A 20,673-nucleotide genomic window follows, 5' to 3' on the forward strand; every position below is an offset into this window, starting at 1 on the left:
TTTGTCCTATCTGCCCCCTCCCCTCCAGTCAACTTCTGTTTTAAATCTCTGGACTCTGTGCTTGTGAGTGAGGCGGTACTGCCCACCCAGGGTGCCATCTATCATTTCCCAGGTTTCTGGGTGAAGGCTTGAGCCTGTGTTAGTCTTTACAGTGACCCCCTCGAAAACTGAAGCCAGCTCTTTTAGCTGCTGACAACAGCTGACAGAAGAGTTACATTTTGTCATGGGGAAGGAGAGATTTTTTTTTAAGGGGGAATTTGAAGGGGGATAATGAGGTAGCTTTGTGGATGTTTATGGGGAGTGCCTCCCGAGTGTGAAGGGCAAGACGGGAGGAAGCATGAAGGTACTAGCTTGAAAAAATTAACAAGTGGGCAGTGGAGGCCGGCATCTTAGGCTGATCAGAGGTGAGCACTGAAAGCTCGATGCCAAATGAGAGATGATAGGTATGGTGGTAATGGACCAAGAAGAGCCTTTGAAAGTGAAGACAAGTGCAAACCTTCCCAGGGTGGCTTATACAATATTTGTTAAGCTATGGCTGGTTATTTTGCATGCAACCCACAGAACCTAATACTGAATTTGCACTTTCATCTCCCAGGCAAGCTAGATCTCAGAGTTGCGGAGGGATAGCAACTGTGAGACAAGGCTTTAGTTTTCCTTTAGGCTGCAAGAGCCTTTTTTTTTTTTTTTTTTTTTTTTTTTAATTTATTTGTTCTGGAAGTGAGGCAGTTATTTGGTAGAATTTGTGAAAGATTTAATATGCCTGACACACAGATTTCGAGGAGGATGGAGCTGAATATGGAAAAGTCCATCATAGCTACTGTCCAAATACGAAGGAAAATAAGGTACAGTTGTTTTGAGATCCCAAAGAAGGTACAGTATGTTCACAAGAATTTATTTGGTTTGAGAACTGCATGGAAAATTACTGTGCTGTTTATGCTTTCATATAATATAGTTTTACATTTCCTGCATGTTGAACGTTAGCAATGGTACTAATTCAGGCTGCTTAGATTGGGCCAGCAACATTTCTTGTCAGTGGCAGTCTTTCCCCTGTAGAGTCCTCTGTTCAAATCCTGCATTAGGTCACAAGTAACAACTAAATTCATTGTCTCATCTCAAGGTAGCTGCAGAATGGGTCAGAGCACATTGACAGAGCTGAGGGCCTGATCCAAACAACTCTAGCTGACTTCAGTGGGCTTTGGATCAGGATCTAAGAGAGGTTACACAGTAGGAGACCCAAACCCACTGAGATTCCTAAGGCTTTTCACTGACTGTCATGGACTTTGGGCCAGGCCTTTATGTGCTGCTTGCATCCTGTTTGCTCCAGCCAGCATTAACAGTATCACTTTCATGAGCACCATAGTAACTCTCAAATCAGCCTTTTCAGAGTCCTTTATCAACAGGCATGGACTGTGCATAATAGACAGGCTTACATTCATCTGACCCTCTTGCAAGCTCTGACTGAGAAGCAATCTAAAATGCCGTGTCACAGTAAGTATGTTATACGTTGAAGACTTGAAGGCCAGAAGAGACCATTAAGACCATGTAGTCTGATTTCCTGTGTAACACAGGCCATAGAATTTCACTCCGAGTTAGGACTGAGATTCTCCTAGCTAGATTTTTCTAGCTTGAGGGAAGATTTTTAAATTTCACTCTTCTTAAACCCCAAATGTGGCACATTTTCTGTCTTGATGCTGGAATGTTTAACCAACCTGTGATTTGATTTATTTCCCCCTTCAGCGTGCTCTTCTGACTCTGGAAGAGAGAGGGCATTTCATCAGTGCAAAGGGGACACGTTCCTTTGTTAAACTTTTGCATTCATTTAAAAATACCCATTTACGTAACAGAATAACATGAGTAAAGAACTCAGCGCACCATAGCAGTGTATCAGGTGATGAGATTTTCCTTGGTGCCTGCTGAATTGGAAAGATTTTCTAATATCTGAGCCCTTACAAAAAAGAATAAGTGAACTCTGTGAAAATATAATAGTAGGTACTGTATGCTAACTTAAAACCTAATGTGTTATTACTGGCTTTTATACACCTGGTTACCCAGGGATAAAGCAATATGATATTTATAACCGGGTGATACAGCTTTGTAATCTGAATATATTGCATTCACACTAGTGACTTGAACAAAGTGTTTCTTCATTTCTCAAACCATTTAATGGTTTTCTCATAAGAAACCATGAAGTCAGTTTTGTTGTGTTTGTCAGTTGGGTTTTGACTGTGTGTATTTTGCTCCACAAGAGGGTTATTCAGAGCTCCCCTTCGGTCTTAATTAATTGCAGACCCTCTGGAAGGCAAGCCCTGTGGGGCTGGAGAGCTTCCAGTCTGGTTTCCATTTAGCGTGTGGGCTGCAGCTAAGCATGTTGAAGCACTGCTGGCACATAGCTGTGTGAGTTCAACTACTTCGTAAACTCTTGCAGTGTTGCTTCAGTTAGTAATGAGGGAGAACGTTAAAAGGCATTCATTGATGATTCTCCAACCAGGATCCATGGCTTTTCAGTTCAGGACTTTATAATCAGAAAATAAGTTTACATGACTTTAAAAAAAAGCGTATAGCTCCTTTTGGAGACTAATTTCCTATTCACAGCATTTAAATCTTAAAACTTTCAGCTGTGCTTTCTTTAAACCCTCAGTTCTATTCCAGGATTTTCTTGATTTTTTTTTTTTTTGTCTCTTCAAAATGCCAAGTTCTCATACCAGGGAACAAGTCAAAACTTTAGATGTTTTTTTTCCAGTCTGCCAAACCTCTCTAAATTCCACCATATTTTTTATTTGATTTGCAAAGGTTAGACTTGTAGCAGTGTGCAGTAATCTTTTCTACTGAAAACTTCCAAATATAAGCAACAGCCATATTAAACATATAATGTGCAAATACTGCTGGTGGGTTAATACACTTATGTCTCTCTGCTTATTTTGGTTTATGCATACTTATGGTTTCATAAATACAGATCTGTGCGAGTATCTCTATTTGCGTTGGAGGAGGTCTGCTATGGAATTCAGACTGAGAAGTAAAGCCAAGTGATCTATTCCTAGATGAATTGTGAATCATGTACGCTCTAGTAAAAACAGAAGGACCATCAGGATATTGTATAACAACATTTTGAGATGGAAAGAGAGGCAGCCTGACTGAATTCATCTAGGGATCTTCTGCTACTTTATAGCACACAGAAATTAAAAGTTACTAATGAAATAAAGCCCAGAAGGAAACAATCACATGTAAATGTCTCTTCCCCCCTGCCTCCTCCCAGAAGATCTGGGGAGTCTTGAGGAAAATTCTGCATTTGGATCTGGATTTCAGCTCCAGTATCTACCTTTCCTGCATGCACAGGGCTCCTGTTGTTCTCAATGAAATTTTAATGCTTGGGGGAGGGGGAAACTATATGCAATACGACTTTACTTTGCATACTTTCATGACTTTCACACAAATGGCATTGCAAAATGCTTTGCAGAAGTAAATGAGAGAAATTAAGAAGTATAGGCCAGGGACAAGATAGACTTTTTTGATGAGATTAGAAGAGAGAGTCTGACCGTCTATGGCAAAGTAATCTGAGCTGAGACCAGCTATGGGGATATCTCTTCTTAGAGCTCTTAGATGGTGTCAAGGTTCCTTCCCCACTCTGTACTCTAGGGTACAGATGTGGGGACCTTCATGAAAGACCCCCTAAGCTTATATTTACCAGCTTAGGTTAAAACCTTCCCCAAGGTACAAATTTTGCCTTGTCCTTGAACTGTATGCTGCCACCACCAAGCATTTTAAACAAAGAACAGGGAAAAAGCCCACTTGCAGACGTCTTCCCCCAAAATATCCCCCCAAGCCCTACACCCCCTTTCCTGGGGAAGGCTTGATAAGAATCCTCACCAATTTGTACAGGTGAACACAGACCCAAACCCTTGGATCTTAAGAACAATGAAAAATCAATCAGGTTCTTAAAAGAAGAATTTTAATTAAAGAAAAGGTAAGAGAATCACCTCTGTAAAATCAGGATGGTAAATACCTTACAGGGTAATCAGATTCAAAACATAGAGAATCCCTCTAGGCAAAACCTTAAGTTACAAAAAGACACAAAAGCGGGAATATACATTCATATCCAGCACAGCTATTTTACCAGCCATTAAACAAAAGGAAATCTAACGAATTTTAGCTAGATTACTTACTAACTTAACAGGAGTTGTAAGGCTGCATTCCTGATCTGCTCCTGGAAAAAGCATCACACAGACAGCCAGAACCCTTTGTTCCCACCCCTCCAGGTTTGAAAGTATCTTGTCCCCTCATTGGTCATTTTGGGTCAGGTGCCAGAGAGGTTATCTTAGCTTCTTAACCCTTTACAGGTGAAAGGGTTTTGCCTCTGGCCAGGAGGGATTTTATAGCACTGTATACAGAAAGGTGGTTTCCCTTCCTTTTATATTTATGACAGATGGACAGGGTGAAAAACCCATCATGCACAATGAGAGGATGAGCTGTTTAAGCAAATACATTTTTTTCTTGCTTTTATTTCAGTAAGTGATGACACTGTGTTTGTTTGGTGTTGTACAAATAAGGGGAAAAATGGTCCCTGCTCCAAGGAACTTGCAATCCTGAATGCGTAGGCAAAGATCAGACGCACACATGCACTGGGAAACTCCGAGAATGGTGCTAATGTAAGGCCTTGTGTTTTTGTGTTTTTTTTTTTGTATTTTAATAATAGATAGGTATTAGTGTTAGCTTTGTAGAAGAAGTGGGTATTAAAGAAGGATGTGAATGTAGAAAGGTGTAGGAGACAGCATGGTGGGAAGATGGAAATGAGACCTGCACCGTGGAAGAGCTGAGCAGGATTCATTGCCTGACTACCATAGGAACTGCCAAGTCAGACCAGGGGTCCCTTTATTCCAGCATTCTGCTCTGACACTGGCCAGTTTGACACTTCCAAGGATGGACCAAGAAACCTCATAATAGAAAGGAATGAAATGAAGGCAGAGGCCTAGGCAAGGGTGATGCTGAACAGAGCCCAGAACGAAAGGCTGAGCCACTTAAACTCCCTGTGGAAGATGCGATGAAGCTGGTGGAGGGATTTACAGGGCGATATGATGCAGCCAGCCAAGACAGGCAAGGAAGATTATTTCAGCTGAAGCTTGTTTACGTTTTCATTTCTTTCAGCTAGGAAAATTTTTCTCACTATTTTAGTGGGCACAGGTAACACACAACAGGTGAGGCAAAGTTCCACTGCAATGCCCCCTTTTCCATTGCTCAGAGCTTTTTCTGAAACCAATTATCTTCTTTTCCTCCCCCCCACAACCTTCGTCTTGGCCCAGAGGCAACTTGTTTGTTGAAAGACTGAAGACGGATAGTTCAGCTGTGTTCGTTGTTACATCTGCACACAATAGGAATTGCCACACTGAGTCAGACCAGGGTGACTGGCCAGTACCAGATGATTCAGAAAGAGGAATCCTGCTTCAGGCAGTTATGGGATAGCCTGCCCCCAGGGGAAGTTTTTCCTCCTCACCCCTAAGAATTAGAGGCTGGCTTATGAGCTGAAGCTTTACAGTTTGTGTCCCCTCTAAAGCTTTTCAAAATTTTAGTATTGTAACTGGGGATGATCTTATCCATCTAAATAACTAGGTAACCCTTTTATTGAATCTTGCTAAGCTCTTGGCCTCAAGTGCATCTTGTAGTGTGGCTTCCGCAGGCTAAACTGGCATTGTGTGAAGAAAATGTTTGCTTTGGCAGGTGAATGAGCCTAAAAAACCTCTTCCCCCACCCATATTCCAGTGAGAAATTTTGCTCTGGCAGACTCAGTAATGGCTGTGATTTTGTTCAATCTGCTTGTTTTCTAGATCTCATTGAGAGCTAAGGAGTAAGCCAAGTTTTAAGTAAAACAATAGTCATTTGAAATGTCTGAGCATTTAATTCTTTTGTGCAAGCTGAGTAGAATTTGCTCCTCTTGTTTAAAAAAAAAAATTGATTGATCTCTGAAGTTAGAGAGAAGGAATGGGACTCTGAAGCTTTGGAATTAAATTTTCATCCACAAATTAGGGCAGCTGAGTTCTAGGTTGAGAGCATCGAGCCAAACGGATCCAGATCATAAAACTTAAAAGCTCCATTGGCCCTTCACTTACTGTTATTTAAAGAGGGCAATGCTATGTAAAAATAGTGTGACTGCAACATTAAGTATAAGGAATGAAGCACACAGAATGGAGCTGGAAAGCAAATGCTAAATTTGTCCAATTATGTTTTATTTTAGTGTCTTGCTATTACTATACATTTGTCAAGCAATTCAATGTAATAGCGCAATTTGGGGAATAATTTCTTACACAGTCGTACATACAGTAAGGAACAATGCAGCTATGGTCTTCAGATTTGGCTTTTCCTTTTTAGTCTCAATATGATGAATGAAATGAGTCAAACTGTAAGAACATCAGTTGCTTTAAAGTTTATGAATTTTCATAGTTAGCAAGCTGAAACTTTTCAGGTAACGAGTCGAAACTACAACAGCCTAGGATAGTGGGTCATCTCAAATTGAGGTGTCCTATCAAACGATGGAGTATTTATCATTAAATATAGTATCGGGATAAACTAACCTAGAATTTAATATTCAAATAATAACAATCATGTAATATGCTTCGACAGTGTATGTCATATCCTCTATGTGGACCTGCCACTACAGGGAGATAACTGCCTATTAGCTGGCTGTTAAGGGAGTAACTCCTTTATCTAAGCTAGTAAAGGTCTGTGCTTCAGTGCTAAAGCTCTGAGGTTCATATCCTGCTGATGACCTAGGTTAAGGATCATTACATTAACATGCTTTATTAGATTCTGCTTTGGAAAAACTATTCTGGAATCAACAGGGTTCACAAATTTATGGATGTTAGGAAACAAGAAAACTGAAATTCTCTAGGATAAGCTCGAATCAGATCGTTTTGATTTGTGACAAAGTCTAAAGATTTCAGCAGATACTTAAATCTTACATAATTGGAGCATTAATGCATCTGAAGAATTCTCTTCCACTAGCATCATCCAAATAATCAAAAACCCAACTCTTCTCAAGTATATTACTGTTTTCTTCATCGTGAAGAAAATGCTTAAGAGAATGAACTGGTTATAGAACCAATACACTTTTAGGCTGATTTACAGAGGTGCTGAGCCCCTGTAGCTCTTAATGAAATTAAAGGGATCAGCAAGTATGCAGTACCTTCGTTGAATGAATATTTCACTGGCTTGAGCAATGGATGCTTACGAGCATCATTCATTAGCACCTGGACTGCAATTGTATTATGAATTCAGTCTGCGCTAATAGAGGAAATTGGACCTTTATCAACCAGATGCTACATGATAAATACTTTATCAATAAATTGGCATAGAAGATTAAATGGCACTCTGAAATAAATGAAGTGTGTGCGTGCATACGCACACCCATTAATTTTGCTGAGAAGCTCTAAAAGCTTATTTAAGAGGCCTAATTATGTCTCACCTACATATCTAAGTTGCTCTCTGGCAGAAGCTACGACCTCTGTGCCATTGAACATTCAGACTCACTCTGGCCTTTGGATTCTGGCTCAGTGGTCTAAAGGGGGACGATGACAGGTCTATGGCAGCGTCTGCTCCTCCATAACTTTGTCTAGCTGTGTGCGCTGCAGGTCTTGGCAAGATGGTCGTAGGGATCTATGAGAGGCATAAGGGCCCTGGGGCAGGTACCGAGATTTCCAAGCAGCCCTGTTTCGGGATGGCCTGATTACCTCATGTGAGGGTGGCCCTAGAAAAGGTAGGTCAAACAAGCCCTGCCTCATTGTTTTACATCCTGGCTCAACTGTTTTTAATAAACAGAATTGCTTGTGGAATATTTGGACCCTTGGATACGACTTTGATCTGAATTTGGATTTGAGGAAAATGGCTGTGGTGAGTAACGAGCTTGCATGCTTCAGATTGCATGCTCTTTCGGAAACTTGCCTCTCAGACACAGGCTTTGTAAGGGGGACAGACTACACTATTTACTGGCATGAGAAACCTGAAGGCGTAAGGGGAGAGTACGATTATAGGTTTTGCTATCAGAAATAATTGTATGTCATCGTGTGAAGCTCCAATTGCAGTGTTCATGCGTATCATGACACTTTGAGTTAGTCTACAGAAGGGATTCATCAACCTTGTCAGTGTCTGTGCTCCAACTCTGCAGGCTAGTGACGAAGAGAAGGATAGCTTTTACCAACAGCTGGAAGAACTGATTGTCCGGATTCCACAGAAAGAACCCATCCTAGTACTTGGAGACTTCAATGCAAGAATGGGGTCCAATGCTGAGATCTGACCTGGGAAGGGTGAGAGTTCTTGAGCTCTGTGCCAGGCAAGGCTTATTGGTGACCAATGCATTCTTTACTGGTAACATCAGAAAAACATTGTGGAGACATCTGAGGTCCAAGCACTGGCATTAGCTGGACTTGGCACAGACAAGACATACATACTTGAAAGATCTCTTGAATACATGATCCTTCCAAAGGGCAGACTGTGACACAGACGACACTCTTGTCAGCTTGAAATTTCATTTTGCAGCAAAGAAGATCCAATGTAATAAACCTGCTGTACAACCTCATATTGTCTTGTGCCAAATCAATGATCCTGTTAAGAAACGGCTTTTTAATGAAGTAGCAAAGACAGCTGGAATGAATTAAACTGCTTCAGATGCATGGGAAGTCTTGAAGACAAGTATCTACAATATGTCAATCGAGAGGTTCTTTTTTTGGAAAGAGTACTAGGAAAAAATGTTGACGACCGTTCATAGACCGTTTGGACATACTGCTGTCACTCATTGAGAGGAAAAGATCTGCCCTGATCACCTACTACCGATTCCATCAATAACCTAAGAGAAGCTTGTAAGATTGTTCAAATAGTTTCCAGGAGGTGCGGTGAAGAATTTTTGGCTGGGTATCTGACCGCATCCAGCGGGTGGATGGTGCAGGTGACAGTAGAAGGTTGTATGGGGGCATTAGAAAGGCCATTGGGCTGATTAAAGAACAAGACAGCTCTGCTGAAAGCTCTAGGATGGCAATATCATAACTGATAAAGGAAAGCAACTGGAGAGGTGGATTGAACACTATGGAATGATACACTCAGGGGAATCTGTAGTAGACCAAGTATGTTAGGCAAATTGCCTGGGTTTGAAGTTATCACTCCAGTGAACCTACACTAGAGGAACTTGAACAACGCATCAAAAAGTTTCCCAACAACAAAGATTCAGGATCTGACTGTTTACCGGCTGAACTCTACAAAATATGCAAAGACTTGATGCAAAGATTGCACGAGGTATTGCTATTCTGTTGGAACAAAAACTGTTCCGCAAGATTTTAAGGATGCTTGTTTCATCTAACTCTATAAAAACAAAGACAGAAGTGATTGTAATAACCACAGAGAGAGATTTCTTAATGTTGTGGGGGGGAAAAATCTTAAACTGTATTTTTACCTAGACTTCAAACTCTAGCTGGGAGAATCTATCCTGAGAGCCAGTGTGGCTTCTGCTTGGGAAGGTCCACCTTAGATATGGTCCTTTCTGTAAGAAAATTGCAGTGCAGAGGGAAACATTTCATTGTATGTGGCTTTTATAGATTTCACAAAAGCTTTGACACAATTGACAGGGCTTTACATTGTTCTGAAGAAGCTAGGTGTTCACCCATATTGCTAAACCCAGTGAAATCTTTACACGACAGCATGAACGCAACTGCAACGTATGAGAACCAAGAGTCTCTGATTCCTTTAACATCAACAATAGAGTGAAGCAGGGTTGTGTACTGGATCCTACATTGTTTAAAATTTCTCATTCCTGCTTCAATATGTGTTCTGTGATGTTCAAGATGGTGTCTATCTTAGCACTAGACATCATGGTGGTTTGCTTCACATTGCAAGGTTCAGAGCTAAGACAAAGGTGAAGGAGATCATCATAAGGGATCTGTTTGCGGATGATGTGGCCCTTGTGGCTCACTGTCTTGATGCCCTACAACATATTAGCCAGTTCTGATTCATGCAAAATCTTTGGGCTAGCAATAAGCTTGAAGACTGTTACCATGCACCAAGGCTCTTCGGAACCAATTCCAGATATCACCTTAGAGTATTCAACTGGATGTTGTTGACCAATTTTTCTACCTTGGCTCTGTTATCAGCAATGTAGATCTTGATGCTGAACTAGCAAGTACAGTCAGTAAAGCAGCCAGGAACTTGGCTCTTTTGCAAGACAGAGCCTGGAACAATAATAAATTTGTCAACTAAAGTGAAAATCCGTATTTATGAGATGTGATTTTTATCCACTCTTTTCTATATGGTTCAGAAACATGAACCACTTGCCTCAAACATATCAAAAGACTAAACTGCTTGCATAGCCGATGCTTGTGTAAAATTCTTCCAATAAGATGGCAAGACAGGGTGACAAATGTGGAAATGTTTAAATTGCGCTAGTATGTGTTTCATGGGAACGTTGATTAATAAGAGACTCAGGTGGCTTGGACATGTCAAGCGAATGCCAGATTACAGGATCCCTAAGAGTTTGCTGTACTCTGAAGCTCATGAATGGTCTAGAAAGAGGCAGGCTGCTGCGCAGGTTTTGGGATGCTTGCAAGGATGACTTAGTACCCTGTTTAGAATCTCTGTGGATGCTTGGGAAAGGAGTACAGAATGCTGCTCTGGTTGGCGGAGTCCGCTTGTAGATGGAGCAAGGCATTGCAAGGCGGACTGGATCGAGCTTTGTGATGGCCGGTGTCCGAGGAGGACAGAGTCTGCTGCTTGGATTCAGAGCATTGCTAGTGCATAGGTGTGCCCTCCCAGTGGATGGGACTGTCACTTGCGCGTTGGACTCGGCAGCCATCGAAGAACTCATTGGTGCATACGCCAAGCTCCGTAAAGAGCGGCTGTGCCATTGACATGGAAAAAAGAAAATATCATCTCGTAAAATCCTTTCAAAAATAATTTAAGCTTCTCAAAATAGTAGCTGCTTAGTATAAGAGGTCTGCAATCTTCCAGAAGTTACAATAAAAGTAAAACTGGATTTAACAAAACATACAGCAGGCTGTGCGCTGTAGGACTTCAGCCTGACACAGAAGAAAAAAGGAACCTGTCCTACTCTTCCCACAAATTACCATTTTTCCCTTTTTGATTTTTTTTTTAATCTTCAGCGAGGAATTGCTTGATGGCTTTTATAAATGTGGCAGAGAGAGAGAAATGTAATTTCTATAATGCTTCCAGGAGGGACTTTCAGAAATGCTTACAAGATTTAGGAGCACAAATTCCATTGATTTCTACCAACTCCTAGTGGGAGCTGAAGTTCTTAGGCCTTGTCTATATTTAAGTTTCACTACTGTAGCTACATCACCAATACCATCCTTGTGTATGCAGCTTAGACTGGCAAAAATGTGCTTCTGGGGGTATAGCTTCTACCATTCCGGCAAGTGAAATAATGCCAAAAGCACTTTTATGCCAGTATAACTGCATAATAGGCTTTTGCCAGTGGAGAAATGTTGGAGAAAGTCGTAGCCCTAACTGACACACTGCTATCCATATGTTTCTAGTGGAGCTCTGGCCTAAAAGTCCTGCCCAAAGAGCGCATGAGCAGTGACTTGATGGGTTGTGTTCAGGGAAGAACTGTGGAGGGCGAGTTGCTGTAAATATTGGGTGAAAAACACAAATGAAAGGAGAGCTTGGAATGACAGCACAAGCACCAGGTTCTCAGCTGCAAGGAACGCTCCATCACAAGGCTTTAGAGATTAACAGTAAAAATCCTGCTCCTTCTAGCTTTGGCAGGCACTTCCCCATCCATGATACACCATGTCCTGGCTTGAACCCAGGGAGACTTACCAACAAACCCAGCGAGACACAAGCTCATGAGAGGGTCTCTATTGAGGAGTGGATCTTTGGTGTTCTGACTCCTTGAATAAAAATGCAAGCTTGTAATTTGCCAGGTACTACAGGATCCTTTTTAACAGCAGCTTTTAAAATAAGCACAGATGCAAAACACAATATTTTTGAGGCCCCAGTTTTCCACTGTCTTGCAGCTCGTGTAGCAACTTACACTCATAGGCCTTCGTCACCATAGTATCTGAACACCTCACAATCATTAGTGTAGTTATCCTCACAACACCCTCTGGGGTAAGGTAGTGCTGTTATTCCCCTTATACAGACAGGGAATTGAGGCACCAAGACTGTGGCTTGCCCAAAGTCACACAGGAAGCTGGCCATTGAGTAGGAAATTGCACCTTGCCTCCCAAATCCTAAGCTTTTTCCCTAACGCTCTCACCATCCTTCCTTCTCACCTCCGCACAGTGCATGTAGAATCCAATCATTCTGATATGGTAGCACTTTGGACTCACTTTGCACAGGTGTAATGTCTCCACAAAGTGCCAGGTGCCAAAGAATCGGTCCACTGAGTCTAGATTTGCAACTTTCTAAATATGTTGCATTTCTTATTTAGGTAAATGTGTTACCCATGAGAAAATCAGTGCCTAAAGGCACTCAAATCCTATGGTTTCAGGTAATATTCAGGGATGATAAATGTTGAGATATATCTGCAGGGTTTATAAATAAAGCATTCTTCAGTCTCCAAGAACAACTAGAGGCGGGCAGCAATTTCCTTTTGCTTTGAAAGTGACATCTTTTGTGAACAGGAGGACTCTGACTTTGTGGACGTTATTTCATGGGTTTGCATATGAACCAGGAACAAGAACAAGCAAGCCTTAAGAGGGTTAGTCAGAAAAGGCCATATTGCACTAAACAGAAAACTAGGGAAATGGATGCAGAGGGGGAGGAATATGCTGGAAAAAACCTAATGTGTTCAGGTACTTCTACAACAGCAGCAGCATTTGTATGTTTATGAGCCCTCTTGGGCACAATTTATGGTTTTGTTCCAACCCTACTGCAGAGAACGTAACTGAGATGAGGTGGAACCAAATGAATTATTTGTAAGTCGTCCTCAAACAGATCACTGTTTTCTCTAATTCATTTGTTCAGAATTATGCACCATATAAAGTTTTGGGCTGTAGCTTATTTGGAAGGACTTCATTGTGGATGTTTGAATTTCAAAGAGTTGAACTGTTTTGCTTAGGTATCCAGGACCCATGGTCTGATTCTTTTACCTGATTGGATGAGCACAACTCTCACAACCAGGTTTCTGGTGCCAGCACTCCTGACTATAAATTTATAAAAAATTATTTTCCACGTATTTTTCATTTCCTGCTTGTAATTAGCTGTCTTGGTGAACATTCCTGTTTGTAAACTATTTTACTGTATTTGCAGACAGTGAGGACAAAGTGATCATGAACAGCTGAAATTAATTCATTTAAAAATTCTGACACTTTTGCACCATTTGTCATCTGTTGTTAACATTCTTAAATACATGGTGGTAGTAGAAGAGATGCTAATTATACCACTAACTAAAACTTTGAGATCAGTGGCAGATTTTAGAGGATTTGGGGAAGCAATCTTCCACACTGCTTTTTCATCAGTATTTAACCCCTCACCCCCATTTGTAGGGTTGGTGTTTCACAATAAGATACAGCCTGGAGTTGATGAAGTTTTTTTGACTTCTGACCTAAACAGGACCCAAACATGATAAAGAATGATGGCTACTTCAAACCTAGATCTGAGAATGAAATTATTCTTGGTTACCTCAAAAAAACTAAAAATGAATTTAATACTGTTCAAAAGTAGGTGCCAAACAAGCATAGTTAAAACCGGATCCAGGTCACTAGCCTTCCCATTGACATCAATTAGCTTTGGATCAGGCCCTTACTGCAGCATGGAGGAAACCCAAAAGATAGCTCTGGGGGAGTGTGTAATCAAGACAAAGGCTAATGAGTATTTACACTTAAAAAAAAAAAAGTGGGGTGTGTGTGGGGGGAGCACTGGGGGGAGCTAGTAGGTAGCAGGGAAAGATAGAAAAGCAAAGTAATGCCATTGAAGAAGGACCCTTGAGGTCCTGTAATCAAGTAAAACAAATTATATAAACCATGAGTGTAAAAATCTGCCCAAAAGCTGTTAAAGCTGATACCAAAATTCACTTTCACATCTATGGCTTGAACCTTGATATCACTGGTCATTCAGAGTCTAGTAGGAGAGCAGAATGACTGAGATGAGACCTTTCTCTTTAGATAAGAAATTTTATGCCAGAGTGTCACTGATGACAGAGAACACAGAGGGTGCTCTGCTCCAACGTCCGAGTGGTGTAAATCCAAGCTGGAGTTAGTCAGATGACATTTCTCATACTAACAAAGGTGAGACTGCAAGACCCGTTTAATCACCTATTTCTTCAAGACCCGTTTAATCACCTAATCAGAAAGGGTACCACTGAGACAAAGTGAAGCTCCTTGAGGAGGTTTCTGTAGCTAACTATCCCTGAACTTTTACCGTCCTCATGAAATGGCAAGGGAACTTTTTCAGAAGCTAATGAGTCATTGAAGAACCACAGCTGCACACCAGTGGATCTTTATAACATCCAAATCCCATTACATTCACAGTTGTTCTGTATTATTTTTCTGCTCACTGCTGACTTATTATGAAGATATTCATGGTATAACCATTTAGGTTTGGTTTTACATAACCAGCCCTCTTTTTGCCTGACTTAGTCACTCTCGTTTTAGTGACACTACAGCTGCTTTTGGGATGATGAATGCTGACGTCACAAACGGGCTAGTACAACGTTGCTGAATGAATCAGGCAGAAAGAGAAATCAGCTTTGAAAACAGAGACCTTCTGTTTCCACACAAATACTTTGGTAAGCAGTAAAGAGGGGCAAAGAAATAGAGGTTAGTAAGGCTTCAGGAGAACATATATTTCAGAGTTTGCCAGCGTGTGGCAGTGGTCCTTTAATAATTGCAGTCTCATGAAGTTAAATACTGTATGTTCCACACTTTGCTGCAGAAGCCAAGTTGGAAAAGGATCCAGACAGCCACTTACGGGTGCGCACAGAATTCAAAACAAAGTGTGAGACACCATGTAAATAAAAAAAAATGTTTAAAAAGTGATTGCAAAAATTACAGTAGCCTGACCTGAAATGTGGTGGTTGGAAGCAAATTACTAGTGCACCCTGCCAGGAAGGAGCAATTTAAAGATGCCTTTAACACTTTTCACAATAAAATGATTTTCATAAGCAGCTTGTGTATCTTTCTTGCATCCTTGGATTTGTTGCTTTTGAGTACATTCTGTTATGAATCCTGAATCAAACTTTTTCCATAAGAGCAAAGAATTAACATGCTAGTACATTGCAAGCCTGTCGGTATATACTTGAAATATGCTACATTTCGGTAAGGAATAGAGTTGAAAGCCAATGGGATCTGGGTGCCTAGCTGCCCTTTGTGCCTTTAAAATTTCCCCCCAGAATTGCTGATTTATTTATATCTGTAGCTTTTATTTCAGAGACATCACTTGCACTAGCAGTGTGGAACTCCTTACATCAGGGAGGCATGTTGTGCTTATACATTGTGTTTCCTAGGGATTTGTACTGTTGCCCATCTGAGCACTTTTCACGTAAAGTAGCTTGGTTTCAATGGGAGTTAGGTGCCTAACACCTGTTGAGGATCTGGGCCAAAGGCCTTAGTGGACTCCATAGAGTCTCTGGCTCTTGTCCCTGTTAAATTTTGTGAAAGTGAGGGAAGGAGCTTGGCAGTAGCTGGCACTCAATTGCGAAGCAGCTTTTAAAGGCTCCCCCACCTGATGCTAGTCTGCTGGTGTATAGGGTTCCTTGCTGTGAGGTGCTGAAGAGATGTAATGCTGTTTGTGGCTAGAGGATCTTCAGTGCCATTAAAGACTGTGGTCATAACACGTAGAATGCCATAACCTTGAGGACTATGGTCTCTATTCTAGATCTGGGAGACCTGATCATACAGGTGTCAGAATGATTTCTTGGTGGGGTAAGCTTATTCAGAGAGCTGAATCCTAAAACTCACCAGCTTTCTTTAAATCATGGGGGCAGTAAACAAAAAGCCAGCCACTGTACAGCCATGTCTGCTGTGTACTTTTGTGTATTAGAACATAAGAACTGCAATGCTGGGTCAGACCAATGGTTCATCTGGCCCAGTATCCTGTCTCCAATGGTGGCCCATACCAGAGCTTCAGCAGGAGTGTACAGAACAGGGCCTTTGGAGAGATCCACCCTGCTCTTCCCCGTCTGGCAGTCAGAGGTTTAGGGTCATCCTGACCATGGGGCTGTATCCCTGGCCATCTTGGCTAATAGCCATTGCTGGATGTATCCTCCTTGCATTTTACTAGTTTTTTTTTTTTAACCTAGTTATACTTTTGACTATCACAACATCCTCTGGCAATGAGTTCCACAGATTAACTGTTAATTAGGACTTTTGTGGATGTGTGGTGAGCTTTACTAAAGGAAGAATAAAGGATAACTAACTCAAAGGTAAAGATGGCTGGGAACTGAGATATATGCTGCTAGGAATAAGGCAGGAGAATAGTGATTTTTTTGGGGGGGAGGTGTGTGGGGGAGAGGGGTGGATGCTAGTAGTCTGAGCTGGAGATTACCTGGTTAAAAGAATGGTAAATAAAATAAAGGAAATGTCATTCTTTGTTCTCTGTTCATTTTGTCACTATGCTCAAGAAATGCATTGATGTCACCATGCATAAGGTGACATATAGGGAATGATGGTGACTTGATGCAGTATCATAAGCGAGGTCACCATGTACAACCCTATGGTATGATATCACCATACAGCATCACAGCGTAATAGGGTGGGTTTCCTCATTTGTAAGAATGAAAAACGCAAAGTGCTGAAAGAATAGAAGCAAAGGGAAAGCGCTATGGTTACTAATATTATTTGTATTACTGTAGTATTTAGGAGCCCCAGTGAGGGACCAGGATCTCATTGTGCTAGGCACTGTGGTACCTAAATTGTTCTGTGTAGATTCTCATAGGGGAATAACAATAAATAATGGCATTAACAGTATTTAAGTGCTTCTGAGCACATGCAGAGTCCTCCACTGGCCTGAAACAAACAGGTCTTAGTGTGTGCAAATAGGGAAACTTGTATATGTGAATCATTCGCTTCGTGTTCACGTGATTTGTGCCTGTAAATGACACTGCATGTGTAAAGAGAGGCACTCACAAGCAGGGAGGACAGAATTTACTTCTGTGGATAAGACCCTGGGGACCATCCCCAGGCCTGGTGAACTCCAGAGCTAACCATACAGTGGTCCTAGTTGTGCCTGAGCACTGACTAGAGCCCCCGGCACCTGCCAGAGAATAAAAGAGGAGAAATAAAAAGTGATAGAATACAAAATAAAAATGCTGGACTGTCCAAAGTCTCATTACTGACCTTTCAGGAAATAACATGAAGCCGTATTGCTTTTTTTGGTGACTAATTTTTATTGATTTTTTTTTTTTCAGAAGGAAACAGACAATGAAAAGTACAGAAAGGTGAATGGATTGACACTTGGTAAGTTTCCAAATACTGCACGGAAGTGGTATTACTTTTAAATGCAAGTGGTAAAAGTGATGGTGGATTAGGAAAATGAGGCTTTTTGTGGTCTCTCTTTTAAGTACTGTACTAGCTGATCCTGAAAGCTGTTAAATCCACAACTACTTAACAGTTCTGCTAAGAACTATAAACTGGACTTTTCTTTTTATTGACTAAGCAGTTTGTTTATCTGACTGTAAGAGAGAAATACAGAATCTTACGGATATTTGCTGCTGTTGATAGAAGAAGCTTGGTTAAATTTTAACTCTGTAAAAGTACTTGATGAGATTAAGTCCATGACAGGTGCTACTGGTACTCAATAGATGTGGTCACCGCAGACACACTTGTGGATGAGAAGTTAAACTTTTGGGGGGAGACATCACAGTATGTCATCTTTGAGATAACTGAATGCATTAACGCAAGGCCTTCTTTAAACACAGAAGTCACACCAATTTAACAGTATTATTTTAAACCGATTTAGGTAAATCCAAGCAACTGTGTGTGTGTGTGTACACTCTTATTAGCTTACATCTGAATATTGGTGTATGAGAGAAATGTGCTGTAAATATAGATGGTATTAGATTCACAAACATGATTTCAGTAAGAATGTTCAAGTACAGATAAAAATATGTTGTCTTTAAAATATAATTAAAAGACACCCTCCACTTAAGCCCCTAAATACGAGAAACTCAGAATATGTACATTTTAATTAGGGCTGGTCAAAATTGGCAAAATGTTTTTTTAGAGTGGGGTGGGGAGTGAAATTTCACACCGTGTTCACACACAATTCATTTAGCATGGTCCTCAGAGCCTCAAAATTATGAAAAAGTTTCTTATACATGCAGATGCCACGAAAGTGAGGCATGCTATTTTCCTGTGAATACTTCACTACCTTTTATTTTACTCTCGTCTGACAGACAGTGCTCTCTGTAAAGTGACACGTATTGCAAAATATGAGGCGTGTGGGCTAGCATTCCTGGGAGGGAAGAGTCAAGCTTGTGGTGAGTAGTGGTCAGTAGCTGAAGTAAGGTGCACGCCTGTGAGTGAAGTAGTAGAGGATATGGACTGTTAGCTTAACTTTCTTTTCCTTGCTTTTTTGGTTGTCAGTTGTGTCAGGTGTGTGGCAACCTGAGCTATTTCACAATGAAGTTTTTTTTTTTTTCTTGTGCATGAGTAGCTATATTTTCTGCTTCAGTGGGGCTACCAGAGTACTACTTGGCTCATAAAGTTACCTTGATGGTGTTTCACATGAATGAAAAAGACTATATCATGCATGCTCTCACTTGCCATTCAGTTTTCTGACAGTATAACACCAGGGTGGGGCATTCCAGGAAGACTCATCATACATTTTATCTGAAGGGCATTCGTTCTGCAGCTCACACCTTTCATTAGCAAAGCAGACATTCCCTTTATATAACATATAACTTGGAAAGTCCTCCCCACCCTCTTCTTTTCCCTTTGAAATAAAGGGCCTGATTCTTCACTCTGTTACAGGCTTTGCACCAGTATAATTCCATTGACTGCACTGTTAAACCAGTGTAACCGGGAGAGTGATCAGACCTGAAGATTTATTTGTGGTTTTGTTCTTTAAATTTTTTTTTAAATGGCATCTGTTTTAATTTTGAAAATAAAAAGTCATTGTGGTGGAAGATGGTTATTTTACACTCTTTGAATATTATGTAAACTATTCTGGATTTGTCAGTACTTTTCTGGTTTTAGAAAAATAGTTGGATATTCGAAGAGAAGGGAGACTAATGCTGAAGTTAAAGACCATATTCATTCCTGCCTCTTACTCCCTCTCTGTCCAGAGACTGCTAGATGACCTGACCACACATATAGAGGTAGATACAATGGAAAATCTGTCTCGCAATTTGAGTGAACTGCACAAAGGCACATATATGACCTAGCTGGATATATTCTTTCATTCAACTAGCTAATCACACAGCTGATTCCAAACCAGGCATCTCTACAGAGAACAGTAAACAGGAACAATACATTAAAAACACATCTAATAACTAACTTTATATGAGTTCTGTAAGCCTATGGTATTGTCCTTACCCAAGAGCCAGCTGGAACAAAAGACTTAATTTCTAAGATTATATATAAATACAAATTTTGTTCGAAAAAGATGTTGACAAGAAAATAATCCAGGTGAAATGATGGGGGAGAGATTTGGGGAGGAAAAAAGATCTGAATGAGTGGGTCTGGTTATGGGAAGGGGGAAGTTCATCTTCAATTTGTGTAGCTCATAATTTTTTTTTTTGTTAATTTATTGTACAGATTGCATTTGACTCCAGTTAAGATCCATCATATATTTGCTACTAGGGGGGTGCTCTATTAATGGGGTTGAGAGGAGAGGGGAACATACTTGCACATGTGGTGGTAGTGTCCAAGAATTGGACGGTTTTAGGAGGAAAGTGTTAAAGAAATTCATCATATTACAAAATGCCAGATGTCTAGAGATCTCCTGATCTGCTTACTCAATGCTCCAGTAAAAGATCTATGTTTTAAACAGAATGACTAATTTATTTTTTATTGTTAGCAGCTAGACTCTTTATTACACATTACTGGGGAAAATGTCACTTCTGCCTATGAAATAGTAATAAAATATGGAATGTTCTTGGTGGTATAGTAAAATCTGGAGTGTTCTTGTAACTGAAAAGTTTTCATACCAAGTCTGTACACAAGAAAAGCACCAAAAAGACAATAGATATTTAGGAGTTTGGCCACCCTTTTGAGTGTCCTCAGAGGACGAGGGCTCCTCAGCCAGCAAGCCAGAATCTTTAGCCAGGTTCTTTGTATATTAAACTGATCCTGAATAAGTAATATACATTGTAGTACGTTAACATTTAACATAACATTGCCTTAATAAACAGTTTCAAAAAATTGTCCAATGTTTGTCATGATTCTCCAATTTTATTTAAGAGTTAGAATCTATACCCTAAATGAATGGTATTTCGTTGTGTTTACATCTTGTTTAAAAAAAAAATTACTACAAAATGAAAAGTTCAGAACCAGTGAAAATATGAGCTGTTTGTTTTCATTACTTCCAATACCACAAAGGGCTATAGTGCAAAGGAGGTGGGTATGTAGGACATTTCTCACTATTTAATAGGAGAATGTGATGAGCTTTACAACTTAAGAATCACTTTCTTTGTCAGATTGTAAAGCTTAACAGCAACGTTTTAAAAGGGTGTCTTAGCTCACAGCAATCTCTGCTACCCTAGAGAAAAAACGATATCTGGGCAAAATCTCTGCTTCTCAATTG

General features: G+C 40.5%; 1 long non-coding RNA gene across 4 annotated transcripts in view; it reads left to right on the top strand.

Annotated features, from left to right (window-relative positions):
- LOC122464082 overlaps nucleotides 1-20,208 on the top strand; it is a 65,660-nt gene extending 45,452 nt beyond the window's left edge. Inside the window, exons 3-6 of one of the 4 annotated variants that reach the window (XR_006287947.1) lie at nucleotides 14,094-14,216; nucleotides 14,583-14,716; nucleotides 17,336-17,384; nucleotides 19,214-20,208. This is a non-coding gene — a long non-coding RNA (uncharacterized LOC122464082). Of the gene's footprint in view, nucleotides 1-14,093; nucleotides 14,217-14,582; nucleotides 14,717-17,335 lie in introns of all 4 variants that reach the window. The other 3 variants (XR_006287944.1, XR_006287945.1, XR_006287946.1) reach the window with 3 other exon arrangements.
- The last annotated feature ends 465 nt before the right edge of the window (nucleotides 20,209-20,673 follow it).

The sequence above is a fragment of the Chelonia mydas genome, chromosome 1 (assembly GCF_015237465.2).
Source record: "Chelonia mydas isolate rCheMyd1 chromosome 1, rCheMyd1.pri.v2, whole genome shotgun sequence".
Lineage (NCBI taxonomy): Eukaryota > Metazoa > Chordata > Testudines > Cheloniidae > Chelonia > Chelonia mydas.